At 42.0% G+C, this 21,303-nt stretch overlaps 1 long non-coding RNA gene across 1 annotated transcript; it reads left to right on the top strand.

Annotated features, from left to right (window-relative positions):
• The first annotated feature begins 3,107 nt into the window (after positions 1–3,107).
• On the top strand, positions 3,108–20,894 carry LOC131255479 (uncharacterized). Its single transcript, XR_009176079.1, has 8 exons — positions 3,108–3,226; positions 3,480–3,542; positions 16,316–16,429; positions 16,651–16,721; positions 17,700–17,783; positions 18,917–20,149; positions 20,236–20,296; positions 20,526–20,894. It is a non-coding gene; the product is annotated as an uncharacterized LOC131255479 (long non-coding RNA).
• The last annotated feature ends 409 nt before the right edge of the window (positions 20,895–21,303 follow it).

A 21,303-nucleotide genomic window follows, 5' to 3' on the forward strand; every position in this document is an offset into this window, starting at 1 on the left:
GGATACTATTAGGACTTGATTTTCGGGATGGTTGTCAAGTCCAATGAGGTGGTCATATTCGTATAGTTTCGCAGTTATCGAACTTTCGACGTACGGTCCAGGTCCGATACGGAGTTTCGATGTGCTCCCGAGAGCAACTGGGACTTGAGATTGATCCTAGGTCTTAAGGTAATGTAGCGGTAATGATTCTGCACGGTTTGGGTTTTGCAGAACATATTTAAAGTGATTAGTGCTAATCTCACAGATTAGCTAGTTTAGCACTAGTTAATTCCCGCCTAATTTCTAAAGGATTTGATCCTGTGTGATTTCTGCCTGAGATGGTACTTGGGCCTTTGTACGGATTTTTCCGAGACGTTACAGTGTCCCTCGAAAGAGAGGAACAAGGCCCTGGTGATTGGCGAAAGTAAGGAAGATGAAATTGAATATGCCAATTTTAAAAAAGAAGTCTATTAGCCTAATATCACCGGTGCTAGTGATGATGAAGTACATGAAGAAGGGACCACACCACTTGCGGTAGTCAGGTGTGCCTTGACCAATGCTAAGGAGATTGGTGACTTGCATCAGAATATGATTTTTTACACGTATGCAAAATGTTGGGAGAAGAATTGTAAGGTGATCGTCGATAGTAGTAGTTGTACAAATGTGATCTCCACTAACGCTTTATCCCATTTGGGTTTGAAACTCGAACTGCACCTTCATGCTTTTAGAATTTCATGGTATGACACATCTTTCATGCATGTTACCTAGCAATGTTTTGTGCCTATTCATTTTGGATCATATTCAGATTCGCTATAGTGTGACATTTTGCCTATGGATATTGGACACATCATTTTGTGCAGTATTAGTTATTTGACCGTGATGTGACGATATATGGCCGCTCGAATGTGTGTTCATTCATGTGTTATGGTAAGAAGATCACTCTAGTTCCTCTTCCACCAAAAAGCAATGCAGAGAAGAAAGCTGAGGGGAAGTCGAGTAACCTAAGGGATATGAGGAGATCCCAATCTAAGTCTCTCTCCATGTTATTAATGTCAAGGAGTTTGAGAGACAGGCTAAGGTGGATTCATAGTGTACATCTTAGTGGCTAGAGAAGTTACACCCGAGATTAGTGTAGAGGGACCTCCTAAGGTGATTTCGATTCTGGATGAGTTTCACGATGTATTCCTAGAGGACTTATTAGATGAGCTTCCACCCATGAGGGACATCTAGTATGCAATTGATCTTGTCCCAAGAGATGAATAGAAGACAACCTTCAAGACAAAGGATCATGTTCTTTTCCTTGATTAATGCCCTGAGCACATTTATGAGAGTGATGACTCAGGTGGTCCTTGATGGGTAAGTTTCTTGTGGTGTATTTTGATGACATTCTTATCTATAACATATCAAAATAACAACATCTCCACCGTCTAAGGCAAGTTTGCGGGGTCCTTAAAATTGAAAAGCTTTATGCCAATATTAAGAAGTACCACATACATGTAAAAGAGTGTTATCTTCTTAGGGTTCATAGTATCATCTAAGGGCATGAGAGTGGATCCCAGAAGGTCCACGCCATAGTTGAGTGGCTTGAACCGTACAATATTCATAAGGTGCGAAACTTTCACAGCTTAACAACTTTTTATAGGTATTTCACTAGAGAGTTTAGTTCCATCATGACTCCCATCACTGATTGTATAAACGAAATGAGAGTTTGTATGGACTAAAGTTGCTTTAGAGTGTTTAAGGAGATTAAAGGTAAGATGAATGAATCTTCCATTATACAAATTTCAGACTTTACTAAAGTCTTTGAAGTTGCGCGTGATACATATGGGGTAGGTATATGTGGAGTACTTAGTCAATAAGAGCACATCGTTAATTATTTTAGTGAGAAGTTGAACGAGTTAAAGCAATGATATTTTACCTATGACAAAGATTTATATGCAGCCATCTAATCCTTTCGCCATTGGCATAATTATTTATTACCATAAGAATTTGTTAAATTCTTATAAGAAGCTAAATCCTGTGCCTAATAAATGGGTCCAATTTTTTTAGAAATATTTTTCCATTCTTAAACATATTGTTGAAATCGAGAACAAACCTGTTAACGCTATTAATCGTTATGTAATGCTACTCCAAATTATAAATGTAGATTAAACGATTACCATTGAAAGTTTGCAGCGACGATGAAAGTTTTAGATCAAGCTTAAACTTCAAGAGGTTGGATGGCAAATAAACATCGTGGTGGGCCCTTGGAAGGTTTCAATGGAGGGTGCCACTTTCCCTAATGGTTTCTATGGTATTGTCCACTCGAGCTCTAGACCTGCTTCCTTTTTCATCCTTTGTCCTATAATGATTTGGAAAAATGGATGGACGGTGCGGATATAACACATACGTCATGGTGGGCCCACAGAGCTAGGTGACGTCGACAAACCACCAAGGTCGGTTGTGTGCGTCACAACACACCGTACGCTTCCCCCTCTTCACACGTTATTCCTTCTAGGTGCGCGTGGGAAGCGGTCCACACGCACGTGGAATTAGCAAACTAACCGTTTCTCTCAGGAACGGATTGGCTACTCCCCCTGCCACTAGCCCGGTGGCTGGTGGTCAGTTCTCTGTAGGCCCCACCACGATGTATGTGTTTCATCCATTCCGTTCATCCATTTTTAAAGATCATTTTAGATCTTAATGCCTTTTAGATCTTAATGCCAAAAACAAGCGGGATAAAAATCTCAGGTGGACCACACCACAGGAAAACAATAGTGATTGGATATCCACCATTAAAATCCTCCTAAGGCCTACAGTACTGTTTATTTGCATCCAATCGGTTGATTAGGTCATACAGGCCCAGATGAAGGGAAAAAAAAATCAGCTTGATCTAAAACTTTTATGGGCACCAAAAGGTTTTTAACGGTTGACGCTCATTCAACAATGTTTCCTGTAATGTGGTCCACTTAAGATTGGGATATATCTCAGTTTTGGCCTCATACCATAAAATGATCTGGATAAATATATGTATGGAATGGATGAAACAAATACATCATGGTGGGGCCCACAGAGCACCGACCACCAGCCATTTGCTGGTGGCAGGGGAGTAGCCAATCCGTTTCCGTTTGTCTCCTCTCAAAATCGTCCTGCGAGAAATCTCATCTCCGCAAAATCCAATTGAAATCTGCCGACTTTACTTCTTCAATCAGGGCCGTCCATTCAGCAGACAGAAATGCAGCTTCGAGAATTCCTCCTCAAAGACCAGGTAACTGCACTCACATCCTCTTCTGCCTTGTCCTTCTTCGCCACCGGCTCATGTTAGCCTTATCCACCTCTAGCTTGCTAATGTGCGCCGGGGCCCACCGGGAGCTAACAGCAGGTAGGCGTGCTTAGATTCCCCTTTGTGTTGTCCTTGCTTTCGCCGGTGGTATGTTGTCGCCCTGGCGCAGGTTAGTAGCCTTTCTTTCCTGGCATACTATCTTTTGTGGATTTCTAACAGAGAAGTTTTGGAATTACAGGGCTGTCAAATCCCCCGGGGAAAACACAGGAGCTGTGTCCGGAGTTTCTGCCTCGTAGAGTAGGTAAGAACATGGTCGCTTCTTTTTCGTTGCCCCGCTGCTTAGGTTAGCATCGCGCCCAGTGTCTTGCTAACATGGACTGGGGGCATGCTGGTGAGATGGGCAGTGATGGATTCGCATTTCGATTCTGCGAAGAAGTGCAGAATCTGAACTCCGAGGTTTCTCCTCACAGGGCTGTTTAATGCAATCCTCTTCTTCTTAGTTCAGTTGTCAGTTGGTGTTGGTTTCTGTTATTTTGTCCCACCAGCACATTTTAGTGTCCCATGATGTGATTTTGCTAATGTGCGCCCCTAGATATAGCAGATAGAACTCTGTGAGAGAGGTTAATTCCAGTTCATTGTGTGATGTACCAGTCTTATTGCATTGCCACTCTATACAAGTGGTGGTATGACAGGTCAATCCCAGGCCCAACTGTCTATCAAGTGGGTCTCATGGTGTATTGTCCGCGGTAAAAAAATGCAGTGCCCCCAATGCCTAGGTGTTTCATCTTTGCCCATCAAAATGGGAAATATCCATGAATTAGGAGGCTAGAATCAAGGTGCAAAAAATGGTTCCGTGATAGCCTTTGCGGCTATTACATAATGGTAATGATGGGGACTATTGGGTGTTACGGGGCCATGATGGTCCGTATCATAATGGCAATACCAGTGGGCGTTTTGGTCACCGTTGCCGTTTTTGAATACCTTGGCTAGAATTGTCCAATTGTTGTGGTTTTCGTGGAGTGGAGCATCTGTAGTAGGGCCAATTGGACGGATGTTTCTGGTCAGTAGTACATACGGTGGTGAGTGGCAATGAACACTGAATGGTTCGCTGGGATGAACCAGAAAGCTATTTGTTCTGGAAAATGTGGGCAGAACTGGTCCAGTAAATTTGTTCATTCAGTGCTAGAAGCCAACTTTATATGATAGAAATTTTCATCGTTGTGTTATTTGGATTTTCATTTCATTTTCTTTTTCAAAATGTTTTTATTGGTATAGTTTCTGCAGTGAGATTGTTGTGGATAGCTAAAGGTGTTGCTTTTACTGACCTTTTGAATGACAAAGGAAAAAATTCCAATGACAACGAGATGTGTTATGTGGAAAGAACTCTTGGGTCTCGCACCTATGCTTTGGATGATAGAGATATCAAACTGGTATCATAATGCGGAGGCATTTTCACACCGGGCTTAAGTGGGGTGGCTTGTGGGATGCAGGGACACACTTGGGGTGGGCGGCCTGTGGAACCCACGTGATTTGGTGCTCGTATGAGGTGGGTGGCTCGTGTGAGGCGGAACCCATGGATTTGGGGCCCATGAGGAGGGTTCGGCCGAGGACCCAACCAATAGATGTGGGGCTTGGGCTATCAGATAAATGGATTAATTCACTATGCTCTATCAGTTCAAGCTTTTAGAGCAAGTGGTTAATTGTCTTGCATCAAATTTGTTTAAGAGCGGGAGGTCTCATATTCAAGACTCCTCACCAGGGGTGATTAATGCAGGGACATTTTCACACTGGGCTTGAGTGGGGTGGCTTGTGGTATACAAAGGCACACTCGAAGTGGGCGGCCCGTGGAACCCATGTGATTTGGGGCCCGATAAGGGGATTAATTCACCGTGCTCTATCAGTTTGAGCTTTTAGAGCAAGCGGTTAATTGTCCTGCATCATATCATTTCTTATATATATATATATTTTTTCTTTTTGCTTTGATCTATTTATATGGTATTCTTTGATGTCATTGACCAAATTTTTTTATTAAGAGAATATCTTTAGATGTGTAAATACTTTGGGTTACTTGTTTGACTGGGTTAACAGTTTTTCAAACACAAGAAACTGTTCGCCATTATGTGTTCATTTTTGCATGTATGTGTAAATGCATCTAATGTTTGTATATCTAGTATGCAAAGAGTGCATGTCTAATGTAGAACCTACTAGTGGGACATATGAAGTGGGATGCGTGCGATGTTTAGTGGGCTTTTGGGGGGGGGGAGGAGATTATTTTGCATGGGCAAGGGATGCTTTGGTTGATAATAGAGTAAACATGAGGGGATTTAGACAATTCTCCAATATTTTTCTGTATATTGCTCTATCCTAAATAGGGTTTAAATAGAAGAATACAATGCTCTATATGGAAATAAAATTAACTAGTATACAAGGAAAGTAAATCAATCAAAATAATTAGAGGGAGAGATTGATTCTTCTTTCTAAGAATGGAAAGATTGCACAAATCACAACTGCCACCTCCTCTCAAATTGATGCAGGTGATCAACCAACAACAATTTTCAAACTAAGAAAGAATGTCTAGCGATTGTCATAGTCTTCGTCAAAACATCTGCAATTTGATCTTGAGACGCCACATGTGGAAGATAAATAATCTTAGAATGGAACTTCTCTTAGATAAAGTGGACATAGCTTTGTACCCAACCTCCATGCTAAATTTGGAGACTTTTTTTTAAAAAAAAAAAAGCTTTTTCCATTTCCAAGATGTAAGTGAAGTGCTAAGAAACAATAGTTTCCCGTAGTAGATCTTTGAATAAGGGCGCAATCAACTCAATCAACATCGGCATAGGTAACACGCTCAATAGGAGATATCGAGGAAAAGAATAATGACTGATTATTGGTACCTCTCAAATATCCGATAATGCGTAAGATGACAGTCATATGCAGGGTACGGGGCGCTACAACAAACTGACTAACCACTTGAATAATGTAAGCGATATCAAGTCTCGTCATCATTAGATAAACAGGACCACCAACAAGGCAACAAAATAGAGTAGGTTGCTCCATGAGATCCCCATTTTGTTTACCATACTGAACATTTATCCCATCGGTGCCTCGATATTTCAGTGATTAGAAAGTTGTGCCAGTTTGATGAGGTCCTGGGTATATTTCCATTTACTTACAAAAATATCTCGGTGATGGAGATGCCGGCAATGGGTTTGGGATGGATTGACATCACAACAGCAATGATGATTATGGGTTTGCAGTTTTGAGCATGACTTGATGGAGAGGTAGGGGCAGATGGGGTTGGGGTTTTGTTGAATGGGGTTTGGGGTGACTAGAGAGGGTGCCACAATCATGCGTGTGTGCCGGTAGGGTTTGTGGAGGACACCGTTGATGAGGACATCGTGCACGCGCGCCCGCACACCACCACCCCTACGCACGTATGTACGCAGAAGGAGGACCCCACCATCGATCTGGCTCGATGACGACGTCCAGGAAGGGCCTCCTAGCTAGAAGACAAGTTTTGGTTCAGAAAAGTAGGCCCGATAGTCAAGAAAAGCCCATCATGGGATTTCATGATTGTGGCCCACTCGTCGAATTGATTTCATATTTTAAGTTTTATTTATTGTTATTATTTAGAACATTGTGAACGCTTTAAATTTCTTTGTTTGATTTTTATTTTAGTTTACTTCATCGCCAAGTAATAGGTTGCGCACATGGTGCGAGTTTTGGGGTATAGGATTTTCCCTATAAATAGGCACCCCTTTAGTTCTTTGGATTCATTGAAGTTTTTAAAAAAAATTCCTGCTTTATTTTTCTGCTCTCTTCGTGAGTTGTGGAAGAATTCAAAAGTGGGTGCGAAGCCTTCCCTTTTCGAAGGGCTAACAACCATGGTACGAAGCCACATCGATCCCGATTTACCCTCATCCTCCATCATCTTTTTTTTCCATCTTCCCTCACCATCCGTACTTCGAATTCGTCCTTTTGTTGCATCAAATTTCTTCATTACAACAGGTTTTTAGATTTCGGCTCGCAGGCGAGCAGAAACTTCGGCGGAGCATCACGCACAAACTGTACATCGGATCGAGCTGAGATTTGGGGGTTTTGGAGACCATCTCTGGCCGACAAGGGCCAAGGTGGCCTTTTTCTAAATAGTGGGCCCCACAAGTGCGGTCGGGATCACACGCACGTCCGTCTGGCCATTGTTGCTGTCCACATGCGGGATCGTCTTTTGGCTCAGATTTTTATCCTCTTTTATCCTCTCATAGCCGTTTTTTCATGAATCCTAGTCCTAGATTACGTTTTTCCTAAGTTATTTGCCAATTTTCTTACCATAGGGTTCCCCGAATTGGAATTTCTGAATCCATTGGATTAGGGACTGATTACTATGCACGCATGGATGATTATTTCTTATCTTTGAGTATTGTTTGGTTCGTAATTTTTATTGATCCAGCCCTATCATGTGTAGGCCTGGACCCCCATAGATTCCCCTTAATTGAATGTTTGGACTTTCATGTGGGATATGAAATTTGTGTAATTGTTTCTGAACTAACGTGGTCTTAAGCTTGAAATCTCGCATATCATATTTAATTTTCATGTCTTGCATCAAATTTGGTATCAAAGCTTAGGGTTCTTGTAGGGGAATTTACCACATATTTAGGGTTTAGTTTGTTTGAGTCCTTCATGCATTTAGTCCATCATATATAGCTGAATTTTAGTAACGGTGTGTAGTCTCCTTCATATAGAGTCTCGTAGGGTCATTTAGTTTTTTAGACACATATAGTTGCCATAGCAGGTCCTTAGGATTGAGTTAGCCTGTGTATACCCACACGTACGGGTCGCGGTTTTGGTTTGCACCCTACTCTAAACATGGAGCAACTACAAGAATCAATGGCCCAGTTAGCCCAGCAGGTTGAGTCTATGTCTAAGCGCTTGGAACAATGCATAGATCAACGCTTTAACCAATTTGATGATCGCGTTACTCAAATAGAGGCCTCCCTCTGGGCAAACCCCACCATTGGGGAAGATGCCCATTCTCAGGCAGGTGGTCAGGAGATTAGACTAAGGAATGGAGGTGACCAAGGAGTTGGTCATGGGCGCGCACCTGTGCACCCCCCCCGTGAGGGACATCATGGCTAATATGACCCAGATGCGCACTCCTCAAGGGAGTTAGAGTAGATGCCCCTACTTTTGATAGCCACTTAGACCCTAAAGCTTTTTTAGATTGGTTGACGGATATGGACCACTATTTTGAGTGGTATGATATGTCAGATGCTCGACGAGTCCAATTCGCCAAGATGAAACTTGTGGGTCAAGCAAAGAGGTTTTGGGCGACGGTTGAGCGAAAAAAAGAAAGAGCGAGGGAACTCCCAATATTCCATTGGGGAGAAATGAAAGAAACGCTGAAAGAGAAGTACCTCCCTTTCTCTTATCGCCTGCTGTTGATTGAGTGGCAGTCTCTTCACAGGGTTCCATGAGTGTTGCTAACTATATTGAGAAATTCAAAGAGTACTTGACCCGCTGTGAGGTTGATGAGGATCCCGTACTCACCCTTGCTCGTTTTAAAACGGGCCTCCGTCCTGACATTAGGAGAGAATTGCTCGCCAAAGACATAGACACTATCGAACAGTTATACCAAGTAGTGTTAGATGTCGAGCAATACCTTAAAGCATCTGTGGGAAGGCGGTTTGACTTTCGTGAATCCGGTGCTAAGGCCAACCCCTCTGGAGCTAGACCTAACACGAGATTCCAAAATAAACCTTCCCCTAATGTTCAGCCCAGACCTAAGGATGATAAGGTTAAAGAGATTGTTGGGTCTAGTTCACGTGGAAGTGGGGTCACTAAGTGTTTTAGGTGTCAGGGGTTTGGTCATTTTGCTCACCAGTGCGGCACGAGAGAGGGCACCAAAGCACTCCTTATTGATGGGCAAGTAGAAGTAGTGGCCCCAGAGAGTGATAGTGAGGAGGAAGAATATGAGCCAGTCGGAACCCCTAGTGATGAGGAAGAGGGAGCACAAGAGTCTGTGACCCTCGCAATTATGCGTTGCGCCCTGGTTCAAGCCAAGAACATTAATGACTGGCGCCGCAACACGATCTTCTACACTTATGCAAAATGTGGGGAAAAGAGTGGTAAGATGATCGTGGATAGTGGTAGTGCCAACGTGGCATTGACTAGCACTGTGAGTCGTTTGAGCTTGAAGATGGAAGTCCATCCTCAGCCCTATAGAGTCTCCTGGGTTGATAAAACATCCATTCCAGTCTCACACTGCTGTCTTGTCCCTATTCAGTTCGGATCTTATAAAGAAACAATTTGGTGTGATATTGTTCCTATGGATGTGGGTCATATCATTCTGGGTAGGCCGTGACTCTATGACAGGGATGTTACCATATTTGGTCGTTCAAATGTGTGTACATTCTGGTTTGAGGGCAAGAAGGTCATGCTAAATCCTCTACCACCTAAGAATACAACTGGAAAAGAGTTCACCACACAGAGTGGTGTGAGCGGCCCACAAGAAGTGAAGGAGTAGAAGTCCAAGTCCAAAACGCTCCATATTTTGAATGCCAAAGACTTTGAGTGAGAGACAGAGGTGGACTCGATGATATACGCCCTTGTGGCTAGGGAGAGTGTACCAGAGACTAGCGTAGAGTTACCCACTGAGGCCATTCAGGTAGTATATAAGTTTCGTGATGTTTTTCCTGATGATTTATCAAATGAGCTTCCCCCTATGAGGGATATACAGCATGCCATTGATTTAATCCCTGGGGCAATTCTACCAAACCTCCCGCATTACAGAATGAACCCGAAGGATCACGCTGAGTTGAAGAGGCAGATTGATGAACTCCTAGAGAAGGGTTTCATTTGAGAGCATGAGTTCATGTGCCGTGCCCGCCCTTCTTACACCTAAGAAGGATGACACATGGAGGATGTGTTGATAGTAGGGCCATCAACAAAATCACAATCAAGTATCGGTTTCCCATACCGCGTTTTGATGACATGCTAGATATGATGGCCAATGCTACTATCTTCTCAAAAATCGACCTCAAAAGTGGGTATCACCAAATCTGTATACGCCCTGGTGATGAGTGGAAGACGGCCTTCAAGACGAAGGATGGGTTATATGAGTAGCTAGTTATGCCTTTTGGGTTAACTAATGCCCCAAGCACTTTCATACGTGTGATGACCTAAGTGTTGAGACTCTTCATGGGGAAGTTCCTGGTTGTATACTTTGATGATATCTTGATTTATAGTATGACTAAGGAGCAATACCTCAACAATTTGAGGCAGGTCTGTGGGATCCTTAGGGCTGAGAAGTTGTACGCCAACCTAAAGAAGTGCGTGTTCTTGTCTAGTAGTGTGATCTTCTTAGGTTTTATTTTGTCAGCTGAGGGCGTACCGGCGGATCCCGAGAAGGTCAAAGCCATCGTTAATTGGCTTGAACCCCGCAATATTCATGAGGTGCGCAACTTTCATAGCTTAGCCACTTTTATAAGTGGTTCATTCGAGGTTTTAGTTCCATTGTGGCTCTCATCACGGACTGCATAAAAAAGGGAGACTTTCAATGGACAAAGGCCGCCTCGAAGGCCTTTAAAGAGATAAAGGTCAAGATGACCGAAGCTCCAGTTACGTGACTTCCAGATTTTTCAAAAGCTTTTGAAGTCTCATGTGACGCATCAGGAGTCGGCATAGGAGGAGTACTTAGCCAGGAAGGGCACCCTGTCACCTTTTTTAGTGAGAAACTGAATAAGGCGAAGCAAAGATATTCTACCTATGATAAGAAATTCTACGCGGTAGTACACTCACTACCCCATTGGCGACATTACCTGTTACCGCAAGAATTCGTCTTGTTCTCAGATCACGAGGCCTTAAGATACTTTAACTCTTAGAAGAAATTAAGTCCTAGGCACGCTAAGTGGGTTCAATTCCTTCAAGAATACACTTTTATGCTTACGCACAAGGCCGATGTAGAGAATATGCCCGCCGAGGCGTTGAGTCGTCGAGTCGCATTACTTAACTCCATGAGCGTTTAAGTTACGGGCCTTGAGCACATCAAAGAAGAGTATTCTAAGTGTCCAGATTTTAGGGTTGTGTATACATCTTTATTAGAGAGTCCGTCAGGAGTTAACAGTGAGTATTTGATTTTGGACGGATATTTGTTTATGAGTGACCACTTGTACATACCACGCACATCCTTTCGCGATTTTCTTATCTGGGAGTTACATTCAGGGGGGTCGCGGGTCATTTCGGTCGTGTTGGCCAAGCCTCAAGCGGGACGTGGTCAAAATTATAGGGCAATGCCGTACTTGTCAACTGGCAAAGCAGAGGAAACAGAATACAATATTATATACACCTTTGCCGGTCCCATTCATCCCTTTGCAGGACATCAGTATGGACTCCGTGCTTGGACTTCCCAAGACTATTCGAAAGCATGACTCCATATTTGTTGTTGTGGACCATTTCTCTAAAATGACCAACTTCATTCTTTATTCTAAGACCTCCGACGCTTCTCATGTTCCCAAGCTGTTCTTTAGTAAGGTCGTCAAACTGCATGAGTTACCAAAAACCATAGTGTCTGACCGTGACGTGAGATTCATGAGTTACTTTTGGAAGACACTGGCATATGATGAATACTAGGCTCCAATTTTCTTCTACCTACTACCCTCAGACCGATGGCCAGACTGAGGTGGTTAATAGGAGCCTAGGGAGTTTACTTCGATGTTTAGTGGGGGAGCATACCAGGACATGGGACGCCGTACTTCCCATAGCCGAGTTTGCATACAATAGTTCTGTCAATAGGTCCATAGGTCTAAGTCCTTTTGAAGTCGTTACTGGTTATAAGCTTACGAAGCCTATTGATATTATCCCCATGTCTTTGTCGCATAGGCTATCAGAGTCTGCAGAGTCTTTTGCGCATCACATACATTCATTGCATCAAGAAATTAGGCGAAAGATCTATACTAGTAATGAGCATTACAAATGTTTTGCAGACCTACATAGACGTTTCAAAGAGTTCAATATTGGGAACTCTGTGATGGTCCGCATCAGGCCTGAGCGGTATCCTCCACGGGCCATTTGTAAGTTACACGCGCGTAGCGCTGGGCCTTTTAAAATTATAAAGCGAAATGGTCTCAATCCGTATGAGGTAGATCTTCCACTTTCCATGAGAATTAGTTCCACATTCAATGTGGAGGATCTAGTTGCCTTTTAGGGACCCACTGATACTTTGTTCGGCCCTTCGCCCACCTATCCTGATGCCCCAACCTTACCCTTTGATCCATGGCCTCTTCTTGACCTTTCATCCCAGCGTTTGCCTCCCATACCTAGCCTCCACACACCCAGAGAGGAAATAGAGGATATCCTGGACCATTAGATAATTTTTACGTCGGATGACGGGTTTCAGAAATACTTAGTTAAATGGAAGTCACGCCAAGCTTCAGACAACACATGGCTCATTGAGGAGGAGCTTCAAAGACTTGATCCCGACATCCTAGAGTGGTTCAGGAGTTTTATTTCGCCAGTGGTGAAATCTTCGCAGCCGTGGAGAGTTGATGAGGACATCATGCACACGCACACCTACACACCACCACCCCTACGCACGTACGTACGCAGAAGGAGGACCCCACCATCAATTTGACTCGATGACGACGTCCAGGGAGGGCCTCCTAGGTAGAAGACAAGTTTTGGTTCAGAAAAGTGGGCCCGATAGTTAAGAAAAGCCCATCATGGAATCTCATGATCGTGGCTCACTCGTCGGATTGATTTCATATTTTAGGTTTTGTTTATTGTTATTATTTAGAACATCGTGAACGCTTTAGATTTCTCTGTTTGGTTTTTATTTTAGTTTACTTCATCGTCAAGTAATAGGTTGCACACATGGTGCGAGTTTCGGGGTATAGGATTTTTCCTATAAATAGGCACCCCTTTTAGTTCTTTGGATTCATTGAAGTTAATAAAAAAATTCCTGCTTTATTTTTCTGCTCTCTTCGTGAGTTGTGGAAGAATTCAAAAGTGGGTGCGAAGCCCTCCCTTTTCGAAGGGCTAACTACCGTGATGCGAAGCCACATCGATCCCTATTCACCCCCATCCTCCATCATCTTTTTTTTTTCCATCTTCCCCCATCATCCGTACTTCGAATTCATTCTTTTATTGCATAAGATTTCTTCATTACAGCAGGTTTTTAGATTTCAGCCCGCAGGCGAGCTGAAACTTCGGCAGAGCACCACGCACAAACCGTACATCGGATCGAGCTGAGATTTGGGAGTTTTGGAGACCATCCCTGGCCGACCAGGGCCAAGGTGACATTTTTCTGAATAGTGGGCCCCACACACATGCGGCAGGGATCACACGCACGTCCGTCTGGCCATTGTTGCTGTCCACACGCGGGATCGTCTTTTGGCTCAGGTTTTTATCCTCTTTTATCCTCTCATAGCCGTTTTTTCATGAATCCTAGCCCTAGATTACGTTTTTCCTAAGTTATTTGCCAATTTTCTTACCCTAGGGTTCCCCGAATTGGAATTTCTAAATCCCTTGGATCAGGGACTGATTACTATGCATGCGTGGATGATTATTTCTTATCTTTGAGTATTGTTTGGTTCGTAATTTTTATTGATCCAACCCTATCATGTGTAGGACTAGTCCCGCATAGATTCCCTTAATTGAATGTTTGGACTTTCATGTGGGATATGGAATTTGTGTAATTGTTTCTGAACTAACGTGATCTTAAGCCTGAAATCTCGCATATCATATTTAATTTTCATGTCCTGCATCAACCGTGTCAGGGTAGTGATGGGTTTGGGTAGTGACGGAACACGACTGGGTTGTTGGATTTGGAGACGCTATGGCGGATGACAATGGCGGTGGTGCCGGGATGACAAGGTGTTGGGATGACAATGCTGATTTGATTTGTAGATTTGTGCACCACATAGAGGTTTGTTGCCAATCGGTAGAGTCGATGAAGATGTGTTTTGCAAAGGGAAGATGTGTTTTGGTTAGTGAATGGGGACTGGAATGGGTGTTTTTGACAATGGTTGGTTGCTGTGATGGGGCTGCGGTGATTGCGGTGGCAAGGATGGTGGTGAAATGTAGAGACTCAGAGACCGCTTAGGGAAATGGACTAATGATTAAGGGCGAGGATGAACCGCTCTAATACCATGATAATAGAGTAAACATGAGGGGATTTGAAGAATTCTTCAATTGTTTTCTATATATTTCTTTACCCTAAATAAGGTTTAAATAGAAGAATACAATGTTCTACATGGAAATAAAATCAACTAGTATACAAGGAAAGTAAATTAATGAAAATAATTAGAATGAGAGTGGTACTCTCCTCTAAGAATGGAAAGATTACACCCATAGCAACTATCATTTGTAAGGGTGGTTATTTAATAACTCTAGTGGTGTTTGCTTGTCGAAGTTGTTAGTTGTTCATTTTGTAGGTTTCCAAGGTCATTTGTCTGCTATTTTGTGTGATTTTGATGTGATTGGATGTGGTTCCCAAGGTCATGCATTCTTGGCAAGTAATATGGTGTAAATGTTGATTTGTGGGGAGGTCTATATAAGACCCATGGGGAGGATGAATTTAGGGGAATTCAATATTAATTTTGTTTAGAAAAGATTGTCTTTTGTAGTTGAGATTTGTTGCGATCCTATATAACAACCCTCCTTTGGGTGTTTATCTTCAAAATGGAAGCTTACTCATTCCTTCTTTCATCTTGGTTCCGTTGTTTTATCATCTTGTTCTTCTCCTCCATCAATGTGCTATGTTCGTGCACATATGCACATGTTACATGCCTTCATATCTCTGCAGACACTACAAATCCATCATTTTGTTTTGTTCATCTCGTAAGAAATTATATTGTCGATTGTAGGATGTAACTAGATTGACTTCGGCTGCCAAGGAAGGCATCCAAATGAGATTTTAGGATTTTGAAATGTAATGATTTGTATTGTTGATACATTTGTAATATATAAAATCATATCATGCATTAGATATTTTGTTTTAATACCAAGCTTGGAAGTTGAGTTGGCAATGTACCTACTCTTCCAATGCATGACCAAGATTGAGTCTGCTTACCATGGCGCTTGGAGATGAAATGGCACATGCCCTTCGAGAAAAAAAAAAGATTCTATGTTTTGTTGGCGAAAAGAGATTTCAATATATGCATCAAAAAAAGTTTTAATTAACTCTCTCTCTCTCTCTCATCATCATCATCATCATCATCATCATAGCCCTACCTGAGTTGGGGTTAGCTTTATGAGTCATGTTTCTATGTGATTCTAAGGCACTATCATCAGTAAGTCTACAAGCCTTCATATTGATTCTTAATCTTGCTCGTGTGAATTACATCCTTTAGACCTTTCCCTCCTTTCCCACCCTTCAATCCTAGCCAAAGGTTCCACTTTATTGGGTCTATCTCCAGTTTTTTTTTTTTTTTGGGTGGACCATCTTAATTAGCTGTTTCATTCTATCTCTCATTGTGGCCACTCTTAGTCTGCTTCTGGTGTCCTCATTCTTGATGCTATTCTTCATAGTCTTTCTACATACCAATCTTATCATCTTAGTTCTGCAATGCTCATTCTCTGCTAATATCGCGTCCTAATTGCTGAACTCTGCCCCAGGATTGGGGTGAAGGAGGAGGGTTGATGTTAGGTAGGCAATTGGTTGTAGACTCTTTTCTGATGAGAACTCTTTTTGTTAATTATGAACTTCTTTATATCTAAAAAGCAAAAAACCATGATGAACATGTCAAGCAAAGTATTGAATGTTTTGTATTGCCCAAGGGTCTGATATGATAGGCAGAAACAATCTTTTGAACATGTATAAAAATTGCATTGTTGATACTTTAGAAGGCTATTCGACAAGGCTTACTAGAAATATTGTTTACCCACCAAAATTAAAATTGAGTGTGAAATTATTAGTAGACAAATTCTGTTTTAGGCTTTAAGTGAATGCCACGTGATATCTTTCCATTCAAAGTTCATCTGTCGATTCCCTTATTGCTTTAGATAATGTTAAAAAGGTTACCATGTCATGTGATCTCAAGTCATTAAGCGAACGGGGATTTGAATTCTCTACTGTAGGTGACTGACATTGTTGGAGGTGCTCTTCGTTGGAGGCGTTGCCTGGATCATCTGATACTGTCACTTTGCAATGACGAGAACATGTTTAGAGGGATGGAGCCACTTCTCTTATGAGTATATTGTTTGTATACATATTTGGGCTTTTATTCTAATTTGGATAGACTATAGAATGTGGAACTATACCTTGACAACCGAGGAAAAAATTGATAACACTAACCAGTTTAACTCACTCATATTGGTTACAGACTCACTATACAAAAAATATTATGATTTTCAGCAGCATTATTATGTATTTTACAATGTATTTTGTACAACTTATGTTTTCTTGCTTTTAGATCCTTTGAATTGGTTTCTATGAGATTTTCAATCTGGATATGCCACCATATGCTGTTGTGGATGAGGTGAGGTGAGTCTGCTTTTTGAAAGCATCTCACCTTGTAAAATTTGTTAACTGTGATGCTGTCCATTGTATTGTTTTCCTTCAACATTTTTGCATAAATTGCATCCCAAATCAAGGTATTCAATAATTGTAAAGATGGCTGTAACGGCCACTACGGTAACCATTACTATATAGGCTGTAACGGCCACTACGGCAACCGTTACTATGTAGGCTGTAACGGCCATTATGGACTTGTAACATTCATTTATTTTATTTTATTTTATTATTTTACCTATAAGCATAAACTGTATTGGCCCCGTAATGGGCCGTTGCAGGCCATTTTTTCCCAGAACGTGCATTAAAGCTCTGTAACGCTTAATGCTTCCCAGTGTTACTGTTACATAATGGCCCTTATGACCGTTCCATTACAGTTTTTGAATACCTTGATCCCAATTGTACGCATATGCTCCATTGGCTCTCTATATGCTGGCATGTGCATCTCCATCTTCTGTTGAAAGGCTTCAACCTGTGCTGGTTGGAAATGCAGCCATGAAACTGTGTCCCTGCACATGAGAAATAAAGTAGGTACTTGAAAGTAATGATGCTAGCATCCGTTGAACATTCTCTTTGATGAATAATGCCGAGGAAGATTGACTGACACAAGAGTTTAACAATGCACCACATTTTTATTTATTTTTATTTTTTATTTTTTTGATGTATTTAGAACCAATACTTATCCAATGCATATGACTTGCAAGTTGCAATGTAAGTGTCTGTATCAGTAGCCCAACAAGTGCTCCTCACAACTTGAAGTTTATTTAGTGCTTGGCATTACTCATGTGGGTTAGACTTATGAACTGTTTTCCATGTCATGTTTTCTGTGTTTGGTATATATGAACCCAAAAGTGGTTTCTTGAGGTGCCCCTTCATAGTCACAATTGAGATTTTTTCAGTCCAGCTAAGATGTTGGCCATGTAATTGATGGTACCTTCTCTTCAACTCCAGAATGTAAGGCTTGCAAAGGTAGCACTTAGGCCTGTTATGGGTAACATGTTGAACGGAATGCTATGGAAGCTACATTTACTCAAGGTTCATCATTTTTTGTAACATTCAATATACTTAATCAATGGGTAATGCAGGGGCATTTTCACACTGCGCTCGAGTGGGGTAGCCTGTGGGATGCGGGGACACACTCGAGGTGGGTGACCCATGTGATTTGGAGCCCATAGGGGAGGTCTCGTATTCGATACTCCTCACCAGGGGTGATTAATGTGCATTTTACACTGGGCTCAAGTGGGGAAGCCCGTGGGATGCTGGGACATACTCGGAGTGGGCGGCCCATGTGATTTGAGGCCCACGAGGGGGGTTCGGCCGAGGTCCTAACCCATAAGATGTGGGGCCTGAGCTATGAGATAAAGGGAGTAATTCGTCATACTCTAACAATTTGAGCTTTTAGAGTAAGTGGTTAATTGTCCTACATCAAATTGGTATCATAGCGCATTTCACACCAAGCTCGAGTGGGGTAGCCTGTGAGATGCGAGGACACACTCGGGGTGAGCGGCCCATGTGATTTGGGGCCCACGAGGGGGGTTTGGCCGAGGTCCTAACCCATGAGACGTAGGGCCTGGGCTATGAGATAAAAAGATTAATTCGCCATACTCTAACAGTTCGAGCTTTTAGAGCAAATGGTTAATTGTCCTACGTCAAATTGGTATCAGAGTGCATTTCACACCGGGCTCAAGTGGGGTAGCCTGTGGGATGCGGGGACACACTCGGGGTGGGCGGCCCATGTGATTTGAGGCCCACGAGGGGGTTCGGTCGAGGTCCTAACCCATGAGATGTGGGGCCTGGGCTATGAGATAAATGGATTAATTCGCCATACTCTAACAGTTCAAGCTTTTAGAGCAAGTGGTTAATTGTCCTGCATCAAATTGGTATCAGAGCGCATTTCACACTTGGCTTGAGTGGGGTAGCCCGTGGGATGCGGGGACACACTCGGAGTGAGCGACCCATGTGATTTGGGGCCCATGAGGGGGGTTCGGCCGAGGTCCTAACCCATGAGATGTGGGGTTTAGGCTATGAGATAAATGGATTAATTCGCTATATTCTAACGGTTCGAGCTTTTAGAGCAAGTGGTTAATTGTCCTGCATCAATGGGTCACTAGAAAGTAGAAACCAAGTTCATTTGAACGCCTTAGCCCGTTCATATCTATTGATTCAAGAAAAAAAAAACTCACTTCCACTGCCCAAACTGGAAGGCGATGAACGTGCAAAAGCACGCTCTCTAGCAACTAGTTATTCACATCTAGTGGTACGTTTGTCATTGCACCTTCCATTCTTTTTTGAAGAAATTTTATTTCAGAAAGAAAGGTTTTCACATTTTCATTCACTAAATTTATTATTGAGAAATTCTACCATGTCCGCATGCTTCATGGAGTTCTGCAAAGTGTACATCAGAATATGTCCAATGTACGTATGGTACCTGTGCATGGTGATCAGCCTATCGATTTTGTGGACCCAAAAAGCAATGGTACCTGACTGTTCTAGGCTTCTAGCTAGACATCTGCTCAGTGGCCTGAAGAGGACAATTAACCCAAAAAGAGCAACTGTACATGTTCAGTGAGAAAAACTTGCAATAATTTGGTGGTCAAAATTGTTGAAAAATGGTTATGCCGATATTCTAACCATATTGTGGCCAATGAGATCAATGGTACCGGTCAGCACAGACGTTTGCCATGTGTAAGGACACTTCACAAATGTGTGTTTCTATGGCAAAGCTGTCTTGATGTCATAAACAAAACACTCTGAATCATGCTTCACCACAAGTGTGTGTCTTTAACTCTATATAGCATTCTATCTGTAATATCAAAGCCTGATCTCTTTTATGTGTAAACTGAAGAACTTCCACTTTTTGCTATAGTTGTGCATATAACAAGGCTGAATAATGTTAGATGAGGAGTCATCATCTGCAACTGAAATGTTGCTTGCAACCTCATCCATTGCTTATTTAGCAGTGTGTAGGACATTCGAGCAGTTATGTATGCTCCATCACGAAGATCACCTGTCACACAAATCAGGTCTGTTGCTCATCAGGCGAACACCCTATATGGAAACAACACATGATGTTCTGATTCAACTTGTACTTGTGTCCCACCTGATGGCTGGATTGGCCTGATTATTGTCCTGGGTGATCATGGTCGTGCCGCCTTAAACATGGCCCAGATTTCCTAAGTCCTACATGTGTGTTACAATGGCATTTCAGCGAATTTCCATGCGATGATCACATGAAACTGGTTTTGGTGATCAGTCATCATGTCAATTAATTATTATGGAGATGCTCATGCTCAATTTTCTGTTATCCAGTGGATGGTTAGTCAGTGGATAAAATATCTTGGGTCAGAGGAAGACACGAGGCTTATGATTTGGAATAATAGTGATCCCAGTTTCAGCCTCAGGTTCTTCTCGTATCTCATTTTCTTCAGTCGATGATCTTATGTCTGCTGATGCTTGGCTGATTTGCAGCCACCTCTTCAAATGACAGGGAAAACAGTTCGAAAGGTTTTACAAGAGCTGACCTTGTTGAGCAGCTGACAATAATGAAGGTGCTTTACTCATATTTTCTATTGTGCAACCTATATGATCTATAATTTATCTGTGTTAAGTATTTTGTTTTTCTTACACAGGCTATCATTAACAACCTTAAAAATAAACTTTCTACTGACGTGCCCCTCACTTTTATGCAAATGACAATCATCATCATAGCCTTGTGTCTTATCACAGACAAAAGTGCCCCTTTCTCTTATGAAAAGAAAATTTCCCCCATTTTTATAGGTAAGCAGGGATTGAATGTGAGACCTCAATGTTGAAATGCACTGTCTACCATTGAGCTACGGGCTTGAATCATGGAAAAGACATGATTATAAAGACATTGTGAATTAACTTTGAATTTTGGAGGTGCATTTATGGTAAGGTGAAGCGTTGGTATGCCTTTATTTACCTGATAAAGTTGGATGCTTGCTTAGTCATGATTTCATCCATGTGACAGATATGAAAGATGGGTGAGTGAACAATTCTTGCTTAATAAAGTTGGAGTTTTGTAGGAAGTTCAGCAGCATCAGCTAAAATCAAATCAACCTAAATTCATCTGGGAATTGGTTTACAGAATTGAACTTATAGGGCTTGAAGTAACAGCTCTTTATTGTAAAGCAATGCAAAAACATGATTTTCCTTTTTTTATCAATGAATTCCGGATATTGAGGTTTTCCTCTTATATAAGATCCTCATAATATACCACCGTACCTAAAGAATTATAACATGTTAATGTCTTTTTTTGCATAGTTTATGGACCTATTTGGTTGGTGCTTTGAAGATATACGTCACTTTGTTTCATGGACTGGCATATGCCAATCCATAAGGACACATCAACATGTTTCATCCATAGTGAAAAGAAACACTGACAATCATGCCAATAAAAATAAGCAAAAAGTTGAATTTTCCCACCGGATTATCGCCTAGCATGTTGCGATAGACCCAGCCCTATCAAGTTGAAGGCCCTAAAGGATGTGGGAGGAGGTAGTAAGAAAAGACTGATGCCCTATGGTTTAACTAA

This window comes from Magnolia sinica, chromosome 9, assembly GCF_029962835.1.
Source record: "Magnolia sinica isolate HGM2019 chromosome 9, MsV1, whole genome shotgun sequence".
Taxonomy (NCBI): Eukaryota; Viridiplantae; Streptophyta; class Magnoliopsida; order Magnoliales; family Magnoliaceae; genus Magnolia; species Magnolia sinica.